At 48.9% G+C, this 18,997-nt stretch overlaps 2 long non-coding RNA genes across 2 annotated transcripts; one reads left to right on the top strand and one right to left on the bottom strand.

Moving 5' to 3' along the window:
• Nucleotides 1-83: 83 nt before the first annotated feature.
• Nucleotides 84-17,252, top strand: LOC122203985. Its single transcript, XR_006195424.1, has 4 exons — nt 84-334; nt 6,343-6,444; nt 15,537-15,632; nt 16,558-17,252. It is a non-coding gene; the product is annotated as an uncharacterized LOC122203985 (long non-coding RNA).
• Nucleotides 7,896-11,538, bottom strand: LOC122203986. The gene is made up of 3 exons (XR_006195425.1): nt 11,396-11,538; nt 10,739-10,857; nt 7,896-8,034 (listed from the first exon to the last, which is right to left on the bottom strand). It is a non-coding gene; the product is annotated as an uncharacterized LOC122203986 (long non-coding RNA).
• Nucleotides 17,253-18,997: the final 1,745 nt, after the last annotated feature.

Genomic DNA, 18,997 nt, shown 5'->3' with positions numbered 1-18,997 from the left:
AGCAGCACCCACCCCTTCCTCCAGCTCCTCCTTAGTCGTGAGGGAAAGTTTCTCAAAGGCCACGGACAGATTTTTCCCTCACTTCTCATTGGGCAGAACTGGGTCACAGGCTAACTCCTCAACCAATTATCCGCAAGAGAATCGTACGGCCGGGATTAGCTTGAACCAATCATCTGCCGCGCGGGGGCTGATGGGAAGCCAACCACCTACCCTAAAAAAGATACGTGGAAGGAGGATCTGCCGCGCTAAACCGCCAGCGCAGTGGACCTTCTGCTTCCTTCAGCTTTGAACCCCCAGTTCAGGACCCTGAAGACACTCAGCAATTAGGGAGTGGGTGAGTAAGTGAAGAATCTTTCCTCCCTCTACTCTCTGCTTTGCCCAAGTCAATCATCTCTCGATGACCTCAATGCCCAAACGAAGCCACAAAAGGTGGTGTGGCTGGAACAAATTGGGAAATAACTGGAACTCCCTGGGAAGCTCTGCTGAAGGAATGAGTGGATCTGGGCCAGGCCTGCTGTTGTCCGTGTCCAAAAATACTCCTCAACTCATCACCAGGCTCCCCTGGGCGAGGGTGGACGCCACATGACTGACCTGTCGATTTTGTCATTGGTGGTGTTGCTGCTCCTGTTTTAAATGAACTCTTCCTGGTATTGAGATGATTTTGGAAGCCTTGTTTATCAATATGGCTAAGAACAGCCATTGGTGCCCAGAGTAAGTAGCCACCCTGGTTTTAGCAGCGGAACAACCAAGAATTTCAGCCAGAGGAAACTGAACGGGCAATGTTGGGCCCTGAGTATTGGAATTTGGGCGGTCATTATCCAACACGGGGGCTGTCTCGTTATTTTCCCTCACGCTGGACCCGCGGTGGGGGTGTGAGGGTGGCTGTCTTCACATTCCAGCAGCAAATTAATCTTGGTCCGGAAATTCAGCTAGAGACTGCCTCGTCCGAACCCCACTGATACAAAACATACAGTGTCCTATGGACAGTCACCAATCTCTAAGATGCTCTGTGATTGGAGACAGACTTCTGTGCGAAATACGGAAGGCAATGTTGGGTAGGTGGTGGAATCATATGGCCAGCAGCCGCGCTAGGAATCCTGGCAGCTGTGGGAGTGACACAATTCTTCCGCCTTTCTCCACCCGTGCTATTGGGCTGGGCCGTGTGACTTGCTTTGGCCGATGGGATATTTTGAGATAACTGTGGGCCAGTTCTGAGCGCAGGCCTTAGGCGGGGCCTGAGTTTTCACTCGCCTCTCTTGAAATTTCTGTTCCCTGCCTTCAGAGGAGCATGTCTTAGGTGAGCACCGGTCCCAGGATAAAAGACAAGGGAGATGGTTAAACCCAATCTGCAGAGCCGTCCCCAACGGATCCAGGAAACTGTGAGAGGAAACAAAAAATAAATGCTTTTATAAATCACACAGACTGTTGGCATAATGGCAGCAAATGCCGACTGATACAGAAATCTGATCGCTAATCATAGTAAAAATAATAACCGATCATAAATATTGGGCCTTTACTATATGGCAGGCTGTACTTGTCATAACAACCCCATGACACAGGAATGGCCTCCATTTTATATACGAGAAAACCGAGGCTCTGAGAAAGTAGGGAACTTGCCCAAGGTCACACACCAGAAACCTACGGACGGTGGATGGGGGATGGTGATGACCCCAAAGGCCGGGCTCTCCCCATCTCCTCACCCAACCCAAGCAAATGATCAATGATGCAAGGGTAGTTCTTTCAGGGCACAAGACCCCTGTCCTGCCATCTGAGCACAGGTAGGAAAGTAGGAGACTTTTCTGGAAAGCCCCTCTCCAGAGACCCAATGGAGTCAACCTCGAACTTGAAACTCTTTGGAAGCCTGGTGGTCCCAGGTGCATGAGTCATTGTCACCTGGGTGGTTGTTGCTGCCTGCTGCCATGTGAGCGTCCCGCAAGGACAGACAAATGCAAGCTTGCTCCCTGTTGAGAGGGCTGACATTTGACTCTTGGAAGCATTTCTTGAGCACCTACTACCTACCAGATGGAAAAGGGATGGCAAAACCTGAGGCTCTTTCTAGATAAGAGAAGGAAAACACATTTTCTTTTTTTTTTTTTTCTTTTTTTTTTTAAATTTTTTTTTTTCAACGTTTTTTATTTATTTTTGGGACAGAGAGAGACAGAGCATGAACGGGGGAGGGGCAGAGAGAGAGGGAGACACAGAACTGGAAACAGGCTCCAGGCTCCGAGCCATCAGCCCAGAGCCTGACGCGGGGCTCGAACTCACAGACCGCGAGATCGTGACCTGGCTGAAGTCGGACGCTTAACCGACTGCGCCACCCAGGCGCCCCAAGGAAAACACATTTTCAAAGTCCCCAGCATCACATCCCAACCTCTCCTCTTCCAGTCTCGAACAAGTCCTATTGTCGTTTGTGACCACCCTCTGCTCCCTTCTGCCCCTCACTCACCCTGGACTCAGGTGCCTGGCAATTATTTCAATCCAAGCCTTTGCTTAACTTGTCCCTGGGGTGTTCTTCTCTCTCTTCTATTTCAATGATCACATTTCTGTTCGTCATGAAAGACCTAATTCGAAGTTCACCTTCTCAGTGCTTCTTCCTCCTGTGAGCTCTTGACTGCTCATCTCGCCAGCTGATCTAGATGGAGGCCTGTCTTTCCCATAAGTCCACGGGTTTCCCAAGGATGGAGACCGTCCCTTGCTTGTCATGTATCACGCTGCATCCCAGCATCCAGCATGATGCCAGGCACTGGGTAGACAATCTGGAAACGGTGCTTTATTGCTGTAGAACACTTTGCAGTGTATGAACTGCCAGACAGCTCAAGGGTCGTGTCTCAGACCCCGTGACTGTGACTATGGGCAGTTACTCACCTCTTGGAGCACCTGCTCGATGCTATTGTTGGAGGATTCCAGGAGATCATCCCCCGAAAGCAACTAGCAGAATGCCTGGCTCATAGTTGGCCCTCCAAAAATGCCATCTACTCATAGGAGTGATGTTATCATTTATCACGTTAGATTCTGGGGTAATAAACGTTGACAACTCTGCATTGTAGGAGTCAGAAAACTTTTTCTCTAACCGCCTGAAAGTCAATATTTTAGGCTTTGTGGACCATATGGTGTCTGTCCCACTACTCATCTGTGCTTTTGTAGCATTGAAAGCAGCCACAGACCATGTGTAAATGAATGTGCGTGGCTGAGTGCCAATAAAACTTTATTTACATAAACTGGCAGCGGGCCGGATTTGGACCAAGGGCTATAGTTCACTGACCTTGGCTGCAGGAAATTACAGGAAACCAGAGATGGAATGTCCACTGTGCCTATTCAAGGTTGCAGTTCTCTAACTTGGATCTCAGGCTGCTAGCATCGATTACGGAGTCACCACCGAGGAAGACGTCTGCAGAGGGGAAGGGAGGGGAGGAGACATTCCCGACGTGCCGAGTAGAGGAAGAAGTCATAATGCATCGAAGCATGGGCTTTGGATTCCGACAGACATCAGACAGAACCCAGCTCCATCACCTGCTGTGTGTGACTTTGGGCAAGGGACCCCTCTCCACTCAAGCCTCAATTTCCTCATTTATAAAATGGGCATAATAACAACTTCTGTTTCACAGGCTTTGGGAGGGTAAATCCCATCAAGCGCTTAGCTACCATGCCACAATTCGTAGAAGCGTCTTCAAAATGCCAAAGGGAGTATTACCTAGACCCTGGGCAGCAGGAAGAAAAAAAATATCGAAATGGAAAATGCTGACCTTCTATTAGCTTCTAATACATGGAATTTCTCAGCAAGACCTTGTAAACCGCTTAACTTTCGGCGAGGCTGACATTTGGGGGATGATCAACTCAGGTGTTTCTCGTAGCCAAGAAGCTTTTTTTAAGAGCACACCAAGGCTCTCAGCGCGGCAATTCCACACCTCTAATCTCACTCCCTACAGGTGCAGGCAGAGGATGGGGTCACAGCACCTCTGGGGCTCCAAGGCCCACCCTTCACCAGGCACTGGCCTCCCCCCCCTCCCCCAGTGTGGTGGGAAATGCATGGGGAGAGGCCCCCTGGGTGGGTATTGTTCGCTTGCCAATCTGGAGGGAAATTCACAGAAAAACACGGATTAACACTGGCAAGCAAGAGGATTAAAAAAGACTTCAGAGGGTAAAGAGAAATGAATGCTGATCTATTGGATACTTACTTCTGCACCCGGAACACCAGGTTTTCTCCTGATTCCAATAAGCTCTTTAAAAAATTCATGAGGTTTTTTTGTTTCTCTGCTTATTTATTCGAGTCCCCAGGATAAACTCATGAAAAGCAGCTTCTCGTCGCGGGCATCCTGGGGGAAGGTATAATTTGTATAGTTCAGGCTAATAAATTACACAATGTCAACATGTTCTGTCACTAATGTCCCACGGCAATCCCAGGCCCTATTAATGAGGGGTGGCCAGAGTAAGTGAGCGTTCTCTGGCTTCCTCTTCCTTTACTTTGTTTCCTTCCCTTCCATTCCTGAGGGGCTTCCTGGTGCCAGGCACGGGGGACATAGAGATAAAAAGGCTATGGAAGGTCACGGCCAGGTGGGAAAGAGGACGCTTCAATGGAGAGCGCACTGAGGCAGTATGCCAGGTGCAGGAATAGAGGCCGAGAGGCATCCTCAGGCAGCATTCGTGAGGCACCTGCTGTATACTCAGAGCTGCCCTGGGGATGATGGCAGGCAGGAAGCAGCTCCTGGACGAACTACCACCCCATGCCAATCATCTACCTCGTGCCTCCCAGGCCCCCACTTAACTTGGACCCACGAGCCCCACACACGGCAGACCAGAAAAAACGAATACTTTCACCTGTAAGGATACAAAACCTCGAAACTACCTAGTGTTCCACAACAGGGAGCCCGTTATGCAAATGAGAGTACTTGGTGGCACATCACGTAGCCATTAACAAGGAAGAAGGTTGTGTAGCTACGTGGAAGAAACGCTTAGAAAATAACCCCGAGAATGGAAGGTGAATGATCCATATTTTACCAGATGAGATGATGAAAAAAAAAAAAAAAAAAACAACTCACCAGGATCCTGCTGTCCAAGAGAGCGGGACCTGGAGGGAAAGGGGGAGATGGGAAGCGAGAGAGAAGGAAGGAAGAAAATGAGAGAAAGAGAAAGAAGGAATGGCCAAGAAAAAGGTAAAAGGAAGAGAAAGAGAAGGCTGACTGGGCCTCTAACTCACATCTGTTCGAGAAGACACCTCGGCCAGGACCCAGCTAGGATGCTACGCCTGCACAGTTAACTCCTTTAAAAAAAATTTTTTTTTAACGTTTTTATTTTTGAGACAGAGAGAGACAGAGCATGAACGGGGGAGGGTCAGAGAGAGGGAGACACAGAATCCGAAACAGGCTCCAGGCTCTGAGCTGTCAGCACAGAGCCCAATGCGGGGCTCGAACTCACAGACCGCGAGATCATGACCTGAGCCGAAGTCGGCCGCTTAACCGACTGAGCCACCCAGGTGCCCCAACAGTTAACTCCTTTAAAAAGCTGTTGTCCTTGGGGCGCAGGAGTGGCTCTGTTGGTTGAGCATCCAATTCTCAATTTCCGCTCAGGTCATGTTCTCACGGTTTGTGGGATGGATCCCTACATCAGGCTCTGGGCAGACGGCACAGAGCCTGCTTGGGATTCTCTCTCTCCCTTTCTCTCTGCCCCTCCCCTGCGGCGCGCTCTCTCTCTAAATACATAAACTTAAAAAAAACAAATCTGTTGTCCTTGATGGCCTCAGAGCCAGAGCTTCTGGAAACCGCAGCCTGCGGACTCCCTGGGGCTGTCCTGGGCCTGAGGCAGGCTCATGCCAAGGAGCCCAGGGCGGAGGAATGGGGTCGGCCCCCTGGCCACTCTGTGGCCAGTCTCAGGCTGTCAAAATCCAAAGCGCACCTGGATTCACCTCTTAAGGCATTGGCAAAACCCGGGGATTTTACTGCAGGTGTAGCGGAGGCCAGAGGATGGAGATTACAGAGCCCATCTGTGAGCAAAGCTTCCTAAAACTCCCCTTCCGGTGTTTCTGTCTTCACCAGATTTGCATTATTTTTGGGCAGCTGCCACAACTCTCTTTTGTCCCCTCTGCCAGCTTTGTCCACTCAGGCTGGTTTCTCTCTGCACCTTGCTTCTCCAAACCCCCAACCGGCGATAAGGACCAAGCCCTGGCTGGTAACCACGCCCACCCTATCCTGCTTCTCCAGCCTGCCCCCCCTCCCCCCCGCCAATTTCTTCCCCAAGGGTCCCAAGTCCCTCAAGCTTTTTTTCCGTCTAGCATCATATGGGAATATGGTGAGTGACATCCTCTTTGGTGAACAAGATGGGCTCTAAATTCTGACTTAATCTTTGCAGGCTGGGTGACCTCAGGCAAGTGACCAGTCTGTTTTTGCCTCCAGACCTGTTTTTCCATCTGTACAACGAGGATAGTATAAGCACCCGTCCATTGAGATTGCTGTGAGTATTCAAAGAGTCGATGCATGCAAAATTCTGGTATGTGGAGAGTGTGCGGTAACCATCAGTACTATGATTTATCCACTGGAAAATTCCGTGAGGTCAGTAAGGCAAGGGCTACGGTTCTCATTTTCTAATGAACAAACCAAGGACCAGAGCACTGAGCTGACTTGCCCCAGGCCGCACAGCACAGTCAGCCGAGCCAGAAGTCAAACCTGGTTCTTGAGCCCAGAACCTTCAGATTTCAGTCCACCTCCTTGAGGTCGAGCCCTGGGAAGGCAGGGGCCAGTGAGTGGGGGCCCCCACATCTTGGGCGTTGGTTAAGCATTCTTGAGAGGAGATAGTGCTTCCTGGCTCCAGTATTCAGAGCCTTGACGTTAAATTATGATAATGTATGGCATGGGATTGTGCTGCCTGCTAGCACCTGACAATCACATTTCTTCCAGGCACAACTCCAGAGAGCCCATTTTGCTGTTCTCAGCAGAGTCTGGAGTGTCCTACCCCAGCCCCCCTGCTTGGGACAGGAAGTTTGGTGCCCTCACGAGCCATTTCTCATGGCAGCCACTCGAGGATCTCCTTGTTTTAAGATTTTATTTTTAAGTAATCTCTACACCCAACGTGGGGCTCGAACCCGCAATCCTGAGATTAAGAGTCGCACGCTCCACCGACTGAGCCAGCCAGGCGCCCCGAGGATATCCTCTATCATTTCTAGTTTAGCTGCATGGTGCCCCTCTTTGGCATACTGGCATCCCTACACGAAAGCGCAGAATTCAAAGCTCGTCACTGGACGCCCAACTAGCTGTCAGGATTCCCTCCCCTCCCCCTGCCATCATCACTCATGGTACTTCACAGTATAGCGTGGTGGTCAGAAAATTCTGGAGTCAGACAGCCGTGGGTTCAAAGCTTAGGTGAGACACTGAGTCCGAATTTGGGGAAATGACTTAGTCTCTCTGGGTCTCCATTGCTTCGTCTGTTTAATGGATATTTGAATAATGGAAAGGGGACAAATAATACTTCATAGGGCTGCAGGAATTCAGTAAGATTGTATCAGTTAGCTATGGCTGCAATAATGCCGCATAACAAATAACCCTACAACGTGACAATCGGCAATCCACAGAAGAAATAGAAGTAGCCACCACATACATGAAAACGCTTCACAGCAACAGTAAACAAAGAAAGTTAACTAAGGAAAACTCAAGATATCATTCTTCACCTGCACCTAATTGGTAATTTTTTAAAAGATAGACTGAACTTTTTTAGAAAAGTTTTACACTGACAGAAAATTTGAGAAGAGAGTACGGAGACTTCCCACGTATCCCCGCTCAGTTTTGCCTATTAGTATCATCTTACCTCAATACGGTACATTTGTTACAGCTGATGAGCTGATACTGATGCCTAATTATTAACCAGACTTCATATTTTATTCACATTTTCCTTACTTTTCACTTAACTTCCCTTCTGGCATCCAGAATCCCATCCACGATGGCACCTTTCATATAGTTGCCATGTCTCCTTAGGTTTCACAGACTTGCCTCATTTTGGATGACCGTGACACTTTTCAGGAGTACTGGTTAGGTATTTTGTAGAATGTCTCTATTAGTACCAAAAAAATTTTTTTTTTTTAAGTTCTCATTCGTTTATTTAAGTAATGTCTACACCCAACGTGGGGCTCGAACTCATGAGATCAAGAGTCGCACGTTCTTCCAACTGGGCCAGCCAGGCACCCTTGTCTGATTTTTTTCCCTTAACGAATTGACTGGGGTTATGGGTTTTGGGGAGGAAGACTGGAGACGTAAAATTTTCATCACATCATATCAAGGATACATAGCATTAACATGACACGTGACCCCTGATGTGGGCCTTGATCCCATCTGGCTGAGGTACTGTCTGTCAGATTTCTCCACTGTCAAGGTGCTCATTTGCCCCCTTTCCATCCCGTACACTTTGGAGGGAAGTTAACCTGCACAGCCCACACTTGGCCCACACTTGAGAAGTGAAGAGTTATGCTCCCCCTCCTTGAGGGCAGAGTATCTACATAAATTATTTGGAATTCTTCCGCATGGGATACTTGTGTCTCTTTCCCATTTAAGTTATTCAATCATTTATTTATATCAGTATGGACTCATGGCTATTTGTTTTACATGTTGAGTTATAATCCAATAATTCTTTATTTATCTGGTTCACATTGTCCCAGCTTGGGCCCCTGGGAGCTTCTCAGTTGGTTCCTTTGTTCCTTTGACATACCCCAATTTCTTTTTCGTTTTTAGTTTGGAGCGCATTCTTACAGTATGGCAGGATAAGGTGCTCCCGGCTCACCTTGCATATTTACCGTCCTGGTCATTGAATCAGCCATTTCTCCTACAATCCCTGGTTCCTTTTATGGGAGAATGGGGTTTTAAACCAAGACCCAGGCATTAGATGTTTGTGTTGCTACTGGGGTGTCATTGCTTCTAGGCCCTCTCAGTGAAGAGCAGGAACTGTCAGCACGCTGACCTACATATACACAAGTGTATATAAATATTTCTGTGTGTAACAATATGTATGGGGTACATGGGTGGTTCAGTCGGTTGAGTGTCCAACTTTCGATTTTGGCTCAGGTCATGCTCCCATGGGATCAAGCCCTGAGTCAGCCTCCGCCCTGAGCATGGAGCCTGCTTAAAATTCTCTCTCTCTCTCTCTCTCTCTCCCTCCCTCTGTCCCTCTCCCCTGTTCACACTCGCTCTCTCTAAAATAAAAAAGAAACACACACAAAAACCCCAGCATGTACATATTTTAAGCTATACATGAGTTCATACCGATGTCCCCAGCTCTAATCTATTACCACACGAATCATCTAGCCTCCTACCCTTGTTCATTTTATACTTCAACAATGAGAAGCCTGGTTCCCACCATGCACCATCCATTCACGTAATTCTTCAACTCCGGTATCCTTTAGTCTCTCAGACTCTGCACGTTTCCAAAGTTACTTAGGTCAGCACCTTTTCTTCCTTCCCCCTTTAGTTTGGCGGTTTCACACATTTGTGGATTCTTTATCACAGGCATCACAGCAAGCAGGAGCTGGTGCTGACCTTCATGAGGACGTGGGGCAAGTTCAAGGCAACACCAGCCAGAATATCAAGCGACACTAAGGCATTTGGTATAGAAATTAGCTGCAGGGCCTCACATAAACTTCTCTCTCATGTTAGAGAATTTGCTAGGCATCATTTACTCCTTCCCCACAATTATCCATGCCCTGGGGATCAAAGGTGTTTCAGACATGGATCTAGCCAAGTTCAGGAAGGCATGGAAGGCACAGGCATAGCTCACCTTAATACCAGGCAGACAATGAAACACAACAGGAGAGTGAGGTTCAGAAAACAAAGCCTTCACTTCCAGCAGGGCTTGGAGCCCCTGGGAAGATCTGGGAACTTTGGGCAAGATGACGTCCAGGAAGCTGAACGAGAAGAACCTTCTCTGTGAGCAAACCATGGGGATGGAGAAAAGTAAGAGTCTTGTGAATGGAGTCTAGTTTTCTGACATCATGTTTTAAAGATCTTTGTTTTTTTAAGTTTACTTATTTTTGAGAGAGTGACAGAATGGGCAGAGGAGGGGCAGAGAGAGAGGGGGACAGAGGATCCGAAGCAGGCTCTGTGCGGACAGCAGAGAGCCCAAGGCGGGGCTCAAACTCACGAACTGTGAGCTCTTGACCTGAGCTGAAGTCGGAAGCTTAACCGACTGAGCCACCCAGGCCCCCTTCTGACATCATTTAATTCCACGTTTCAAAACAGAAATAGCCTTATCATTTCTATGCCTAGGAAAGGATGTCAAGATGTCAGGCTCATAAAAAAAAAACAACATAGCTGTATATATTCCACTGCGGGGCAGAAGTATATTTTACAAAATCTGTCTCATTGGTCAGACATTTGTGTGACTTACAAGCTTTCACTCACAAGCTTTCAAGTGACCCTATAATACAAATATTTGCACTTGTCCAATTTTTGCCTTAGGATAAATCCCTAGTAGTGAATAGTTGGATCAAAGAGTCTGGACATTCTAAATTCTCAGTATCTACGGCAAAATTTCCCTACAGGGACCAATTTATACACTGAGGCATGAGAGTGGCCGTGTGTCCACAATTGTATTGTTGACAATAACTTCCTGTTATCATTCTTCTTAATCTGCTTGCTACGTGGGTCGCTGCCGCAGAACCTCATGAGCCACATGGTATCGACTTGTCTGTCACCATTCACCTTCTGCCTTCCTCCCCCGACTGAGCTCTGGGGGCTCGAAAGCTTCCCCAATCCCCCACATACCACACCTGGAAATGTCTCTGGACTCTGTCCTTCCGGGTGACAACGTGAAAACAGACGGCTCATCAGCTCGGCCTGAAAGCAGTCTGTTCATGGTCTCCTTCAGGTCAGGTACCGAAAACCTGGGCTGGAGGCAAGGAGACCTGTGCTGTGATGGAGGGAAGGCCTGGCCTTTAAGAAGAATATTTCATTCACGCCCCCGGTGCGTGCCGGCATTTCTGCAGCTACGTCTGTGTGTTCCCTTCGTGCAGATCACTTAGGGCCTCAGACGGAGCTCTGCTGTGAGCATCCCCGTCACCCTGGGCACACACATCATGTCCTAGCCACTTGGAACCGATGTTTCCATAACTGGGGGTGGCAGGATGGTGGGAAGCCCTGGGATCTTGAGAGAAGGGGCTTAGGGGTGGTTTAAACAAAGAACACGCGTATCATTTCTCATTCCAAGCCTCCCTACGCGTTGAGAAAACAGGCTCAGTAAGGAGGAAAAGTGAAGCCCAGAAAAGGGGAGACATCTGCCTGGGGCTGCACAGCAAATCACCCTGCCTAAACCCTTAAGAGCCTGAGTCCTCATCAGACCTGGCTGCCTCCCCGACGGCAAACTCCTCATTCTGAATCTCAGCACGCAGTGAGACTCGCGCAGAGGCCTGTTTATGCTGTTGCATTACCAAGCTTTTAAAAGTCCAGATGGTTCCAGTTGTAGGGATCTACAGGCCATAAAACTGTCATGCTCACAACGCAGCGTCTCTCAAGGTAATGATGTAATCTGTTTGCAGAAAAAGGCCCCTGGTCCAGGCTGTCATAAGAGCTGTCACTGCACGAGCCTCCGCCAGGGTAGCGGGGGGTGGGGGGGGGGGTGGGGGGGGTGGGGGAGTGTGGTGTGTGCTCATAATGGGGCAGTGTGGAGTAACCCTCCTCTAGGTCGGCATTCTCCAGCACACGGGCCCAATGTGCTTGGGGACAGCGGCGATCAGATCTGTGTGCCTAGTTCACGTCCTCGATCTCCTCCCTGCGCAGAGCTGCAAGGCAATGCCCGTGGGCCCTCTCCCAGCTCCCCTGCACGCAATTGACGCCGCCTGGAGTGCCCTCCCCTACATTCGCCTTCAAATCCAGCTTAGGACTTGGGCACAAGCCCCGCCTCTGAGTGTCTGACCCAGGCCAAGCCACTTCACCTGTCTGAGATTGTCTTTCCTCTTCTCTAAGTTGGTGTCAGTAACAGATCCAGCTTCGCAGTGCTGGTACAAAGATTAAGCAAAATAATCCTCACAGGCTGCAGTAAGGGCATGCTGGCTGTAACAAAACCCCATTCAGATTAGTTGAAGCTAAACTCAGGAGGGTGAGGGTCTACTCAAAATGGGTATAAGCCCAGAGTGCCTGGGTGGCTCAGCCGGTTAAGTGTCTGACTTGGGCTCAGGTCACGATCTCACAGTTCGTGGGTTCAAGCCCCATGTCGGGCTCTGTGCTGACAGCTCAGAGCCTGAAGCCTGCTTCAGATTCTGTGTCTCCCTCTCTCTCTGCCCCTGCCCTGCTCGCACTCTGTCTCAGTCTCTCAAAAAGTGAATAAACGTTAAAAAAAATTTTTTTAAATGGGTATAAGCCCAATCTTAAATTTCGGGTGTAAAAAAGTGACATCACGTGAACATGCCAGTTGATGGCTCAAGGCCCCTGCACACAAGGACATCCACCTCTTCCTGTTAAAAATCCCACCCACGCTGACCATTCCTGGGTGGTTCATGGATCCACCTGCAGGGAGGGGCTTCCACCGCAGAGAATGACTCACCTGGTGTCCCAGAGGACCACCTCACCCCCCTGGGGACCAAGCTGAGTCCCCGGATCAGTGCTCAGCCTCAGCCTTTTCAGTCACGTTCTGCTTCCCAGGAACCTGGAGTAAGTTCGGTGAGGTCAGGAACCGTGTTTGTCCTATTTGTCACTGTGTGCCCAGCATCCAGAACAAGGACTTGGCACACAGCATCCATTATATGTTGAAGGGATGAATGGGGGTGGGGGTGTGTGTGGATGGATGGGTGAATGAACAGATGAATGGATTGATGGATATATGGATGAATGACTGGATGGCCATATGGATTCATGAATGGATGGATGGGTGGAAGGATGGCAGGAAAGAAAGAAGGAAGGAGGAAAGGAAGGAAGAAAAGGAAAGATGAATGGATGGATGGACAGACAACTCAAGGTGTGAAATATCAGCCCCCAAGTCATGCTTCAGAAAATTTTATAAGTAAACACCTTTGGTAATTTAGCATTTTGGAACAGCTGGACGTATATCTTTTTTATTTTTTTAATTTTTTTTAACGTTTTTTATTTATTTTTGAGACAGAGAGAGACAGAGCATGAACGGGGGAGGGGCAGAGAGAGAGGGAGACACAGAATCGGAAGCAGGCTCCAGGCTCTGAGCCGTCAGCCCAGAGCCCGACGTGGGGCTCGAACTCACGGACCGCGAGATCGTGACCTGAGCCGAAGTCGGACGCTTAACCGACTGAGCCACCCAGGCGCCCCTATCTTTTTTAAATAGAAAAGGTAAATCGGGGGAGCCTGGCTGGCTTGGTGAGTTAAGCGTCTGACTCTTGATTTCAGCTCAGGTCATGATCTCCCGATTCAGGGGTTCGAGCCTACGTGGGTGGGATTCTCTCTCCCTCTCACTCTGCCCCTCCCCGACCCCACTGTGCACATTCTTTCTCTCAAAATAAATAAGCTTTAAAAAAATTTTTAAGAAGTAAATCAACATCTTTAAAATCCTAGCCTAGGAACTTGCTGATTCTGCATGAATTTGCCATCTCGCTGTGTTATGTAATGATCATAGTTATGCATGTAAATATATTTCTAAAACACGGTCTCTAATTACACGGATGTGATCTGTGTTGATGATTCTGGGAAAGAGGTTAAAAGTCACCAGAAAGGGAACAATAGCAAACGTTTACAGAGTGTCCGCTAAGCATCAAGTTGTTTTATTAAAATGCTACCCTGGCGGGGTGCCTGGGTGGCTCAGTCGGTGGGATTAACTGTCTGACTTGATCTCGGCTCAGGTCATGATCTCACAGGTTCATGAGTTTGAGCCCCACATCAGGCTACACACTGTCAGTGCGGAGTCTGCTTGGGATTCTCTCTCCCTCTCTCTCTCTCTCTCTCTCTCCCTCCCCCACTCCTGCTCTCAATCTCTCTCAGAATAAACTTAAAAAAATTTTTTTTAATGCTACCCTGTCACATTCTCTCAGTTCTGCACCGAGAATAATTTCATGCCCAGTTTTCAGGCGAGGGAACTCAGATGCCATGAGGTTTCATGTCCTGTGGGAGGCCACACAGCTGGTACATGGCAGGGCTGGCTTTGAATTCAGCTTTGCTCAGTCCCCCACGGCCTGCCTGGGAAGAGGGCCTTCTGGAGGAGCAGGAACGGGGTGACCATTGTTTTAGGGCTGTGCTTACCTGTGCTGGCTCGCTAATCTCACAGCAATCCTGTAAGGAAGGAACTGTTATTACCCTCACCTGGCCGGTGAGGAAACCGAGTTTCAGAGCTAAACACCACTTCTGAGGTTGTTGATTTAATCCGCATGAAAGCGTTTCAAGGTCAACCGGATCTCGTGGCAATATGGCCCTAGAGAAGGCAGACAATGGGCTCCAGGGCCTCCTGGGCTCGCTCTGTGCCCTAAATTCCTTCATTACACTCTCCTTGGAGTCACGGTGTTTTGACTCTGGTTAAAATGCAAATCGTACCTGGAGGATAACACAGAAAGCCATTATTGGCCTGGAATAACGCCAGGCCACATTCGCGTCCAAATTCCATTTTCAATACCTTTGGGTTTCTTTCTAATAACTTGAGAATGTTTTTCTGCAAGTAATTCATGTTCATTGTAGAAATTTAGGAAACATAGAGAGGCAAAAAAAAAAAAAAAGAATAAAGAAAAAAAATTGCTTGAAATCTTTCTGAGGCAGCCATGTCTTTCCATTTCATCTAGTAGCCGTGCTCAAATTTAAACATACATGTCCCACTCTCCACCCAGCTAATTAGCGGCTGACGCCATCCCCAGGCTGGGGGTGGGGGTGGGGGTGGGGGTGGGGGTGGGGTGAGGGGAGGAGCACGTGACCCAGAAATGGCCAATTAGAGCATCCCAACCCTGGCCACAGTGATTGGTTCATGGAAGGGAGCACAACCAATCCCGGCCAATTAGAGCTCTGCCCAGAACTTTCCCTGGAATCGGAGAGAAAGAGGCTTTTCTTCTTCTTCTTTTTTTTTTTCTTTTTACTTGTCCTAAGTTGCAAAGAGGTTGGGAGCAGGAAGTGGCCAGTCTTGCCTCAGTGTGTGGAGAGTTTGCCTGAGAATGAAGCCAACTCCACAGAAGAAAGGAGAGCTGAGACATAGGGAGAGAGAGATTTCTGACAGTGTCTCAGCACCTGGATCCAACTACACCTGAAGCCAGTCTTTTAATAGAGTTTTCAGTTATTAAATTGAGCCATATGAATTCCAACATTTGGCAACTTTTGACCCCCTCCCTCCAAAGACAATTTCATATCATTCAGCTTAATACACGAGACAACAAATCCCTTTCCCTACTTAACTGAGTTTAAATTGCGTTTGAGTCTTGCAACTGAAAGAATCCTGTTCAATACACCCATCATCCAAAGAAAATCAGCAGTCACATTTTGCTCTATCTCTTCCCATACTTCTCTGTGTGCCTGTGTTTGTGTATGTTTGCATACTAGATCATAGCATAGTGTAATGCAGTATAATAACTTTGTGACATTTTAATTTAACTTATTATCTTTGTAATTCGTTGTTCCATATCTGCCTTCTCCTAGGCACTGAAAGTTCAATACCTGCCTTCCCTTGTGGAGAACACAGCGGCAGGACCATACTAGGTGCTCAATAAACATTTGTTGCCCGTATCAATACAGGTATATACTGGGGTGCCTGGCTGGTTTAGTCGGTAGAGCGTGCGACTCTTGACCTCGGGGTTGTGAGGTTGAGCCCCACGTTGGGTGTAGAGATTGCTTAAAAATAAAACCTGGAAAAGAAATACAGGTATATACTAGAAAGTGGGATCCAGCGCGAGAGAATGATTTAGAGAAAAGCCAGTCTGCAGCCTGGCATACATCTACTCCATAAAAGTGAGATATACTGTCCCATTAGAGTAGGGTCCACGTGCACAGCAAACAATGAAAACTGAACACCTGCATTAAAATTTACACGGGAGGCCAGCTAACCCCAGCAGGCTAGATAGAAGACCGGCACTTGCTGAGGAGAATGTGTTCAACTTACCAGCCTTTTAAAAATGTTGGCAGGGGCCAGGTTGGGGATGGGCGCAGGAAAGAAATCCAATGACAGGATTCGTGATTTGAAACCCGTAGAAAGAGGTTCAGCAGAGGACTTTTTCTGAATCTTCCGAACGTTCGTTGCTTAGGTCACAGGCTGGTGACTTATTACTGCCCCCTCCAGGTGGTATGGGGAAATGCAGGGGAAGAAATGAACTGCAGTCGGTCAAGCCATTAGTTGCGCTACTGCGTTTATCATAGGCTCAGGATGATCAGAACCTGGAGTTATGCTCTCTCGTTATTTCAACCATCATCAGTCTTCACATCAACACCAGTAAGAGTGGCTGTGGGAACAGCTAGGCAAGGGGCTAAGAGCTTTCCATGCATTATCTCATTATCTCTTACAATACCCTCGGAAATGGATACTTTTAGGGACCCCTGTTACAGATGGGGAAGCAGAGGCTCAGACAGGTGAAGCCACTTGCTCAAGAGCACATAGCTGGTAAATGGCGGAGCTAGGACTCAAACCCAAGGTCTTCTGACCCTTTCTGCTCTGCTGATTTTCCAGATGATCTAACCCCCTCTCCTCATCGTACAAGTGAGGACAATGAGGCTCTGAGCAGCCCCCGGAGCTCTGAAGTTGGCGGGGATCCCAAATAGCTACGAAGACCTTTACAAAGTTACACTTACGTTTGGCTTTCCAAAAATGATCCCAAGCAGAGGATGGGAGGGGTCCCGATGCAGTGACCCCCGGTGGGGTCAATCAGAAGAAACTTGCTAATGTTGGCATCGTATGCAAGTACTGATTGGGAGGGCAGCCGAGGGCAATCCACCGCAGAGAAATTTCACCCGAGGCCGCAGGACAGGGGTGGGGGGCTACACGAGAGACTGGTCACCACCACGCCATCTACACTGGCAACAAGCTGAGTCCCTGTAAGGGTCTGCCCCTAACACAAACGGAGGGGCAAACTATGGTGGACCCACACCAGGGAGCACCGTCCGGGCAGTCCGAGATGCGGACACGACAGCACGGGTGGATGTTAATATCACAGCACCACGAAGGAAACAATAAGCAGGATGCAACCCACGGCACCGTGCCGTTCCGGTAAATAAAAAAACACATGCACACAAAACATGTTTTCCGGGGACAAATATAAATAAAAGGACATCAAACGGATCAGACTGGCTGCCTGTGGGGCATGTACGGGAGGGGTGGACAAGAGTGGGGCGTGAGGATAAATGGAAATGAATGAATGAATGACACACGGAAGACGCTTGCAGACAGTAATGTGAATGTGTCCTAAGCCAGGAAACATGAGCACCTCAGCCTCAGCACCCCAGGTTGGAAACAATAAAACTCAAGACAAAATCACCCTACTAGGCTCATATGCAAAACAAAGTCCTAGCAGAAGGAGCCCAGCATTTTTGAAACACCTACTGTGTGTCAGGCACTGTGCTACGGGTGTGTTATCTCATTTGCTCTTTGACAGAATATGGGAGGGCAGTGTTGTTTGTTTTACAGGTGGGGACGGTGGAAGAGAGAGGGGAACAGCCTGTGGCGGGGCGGGTATTCACCGGAGGAATGCATTTCTCACCTGGGAACCCGAAGCCGAAGCCATTTGCTTGCAGGCAGCCCTGGTGAAGCCACACTCCGTAGCGTCTATTTTCCTTTTAGGGACTGGAAGGACATCATCAGATGATAGTAAGAGAAAAACTGTGACAGTTCCACAGGATGGCCCCATTCTTTTTGAAAAAACGTGTCATGTGATTTTGCCTGGAAAATGAGCTGGACACAGGTCCACGCGCTGGCAGGGAGTTCCTGGGAGCAGGGATGAGTCTCTGCTGGGCACCCCTGTCTACACTACCTGCTCCCGGGCTGACCCACAGGAGGGCTCACTACACATTCACACGCATGGTTCCTTAGGCAGGAAGCTCACGCGTTTCTCTACACCTTTATGTATCATCTGCATGTCTTAGAAGAGCATAAATCGCTCTTCTAATCAAAAAGGAGCCATAAAGCATTTCCTGTGTGGAAGGAAAATGTTTGCTTCCTGTGAATGAGCAGAGGCATTCTGAGGCCAGCCCTGCCTGAGACTCCTGTCTCCCGGGGTAAGATTGCAGGGACCCTGACCATCCGTAGCACCTAATGGGAGCAGAGTTCAGGGCGGAGGGCTCCAGGGGGAAAAGGCAACTTGAGGAGGGTGGCGTCTTGGTTAACCCAAGCCTTGGAGCCTAACTCCAGACGAGCCTGTGATGCAGGGCGTGCTCTTTGACCACGAAACCTCTGCTTCCACACCTGCGAAGTGGGCTGGATGCCAGGCACGGCATGAAGATTAAATGAGAGAGTGCACGGAAGGGGTTTAGCACCAAGCAGGGGCTCGACACATAATACTCGCGTTATTGTGGCTGGGGGCCAAGCGAGCGCCTCAGCTGGCAGGAGCAGCAGGGACAAAGGTACTCAGCACGACTGTGCCGCATCCTGTAGGGCTCTTGTTTTCAGATTTCTACTTTTAAGGAATCAGAGCTGGGGTGGCTGATCCCTTGTCCTTCCCAGCCTCCTCCAGAGCTGTGCCCAGGGGGCCTTAATTCCTGGATAAAAAAGGCAATAAGGGATCATCTGGGCCAGTTTCGTCCCTGGAGCACTCCGTGTGCTGAGGAAACACTGAGGAATTATAGCACAGCCCACAGCTTCCAGGCCGGGGCCCCAGACCGGGTGACTAGAAATTAAGAGAGAAGATTCTAGAAGCAGACAGAGTAGGAGTTGTCTGAGGGTGGGAGCCAGCTTTACCCAGACCAAAGCCCTGGGAATAAACAGACCCCCCCCCCCCACCCCACGTAGGAGATCCTGGCAGTAGTCCTTGAGGACACACACACACACACACACACACACACACACACCAGCTCAGGGAGCTCTATTTAGAATTTCTTTCTTTCACCTCAGTCAAGTCAGAAATGACACCCACGATTGTCCAGCCACAATCCACAATCCCTTTAAAGTAATAGAAACA

The sequence above is a fragment of the Panthera leo genome, chromosome D3, assembly GCF_018350215.1.
Source record: "Panthera leo isolate Ple1 chromosome D3, P.leo_Ple1_pat1.1, whole genome shotgun sequence".
Lineage (NCBI taxonomy): Eukaryota > Metazoa > Chordata > Mammalia > Carnivora > Felidae > Panthera > Panthera leo.
The sequence above is the reverse complement of the archived record's forward strand: the minus strand, read 5'-3'. Positions and strand labels throughout refer to the sequence as shown.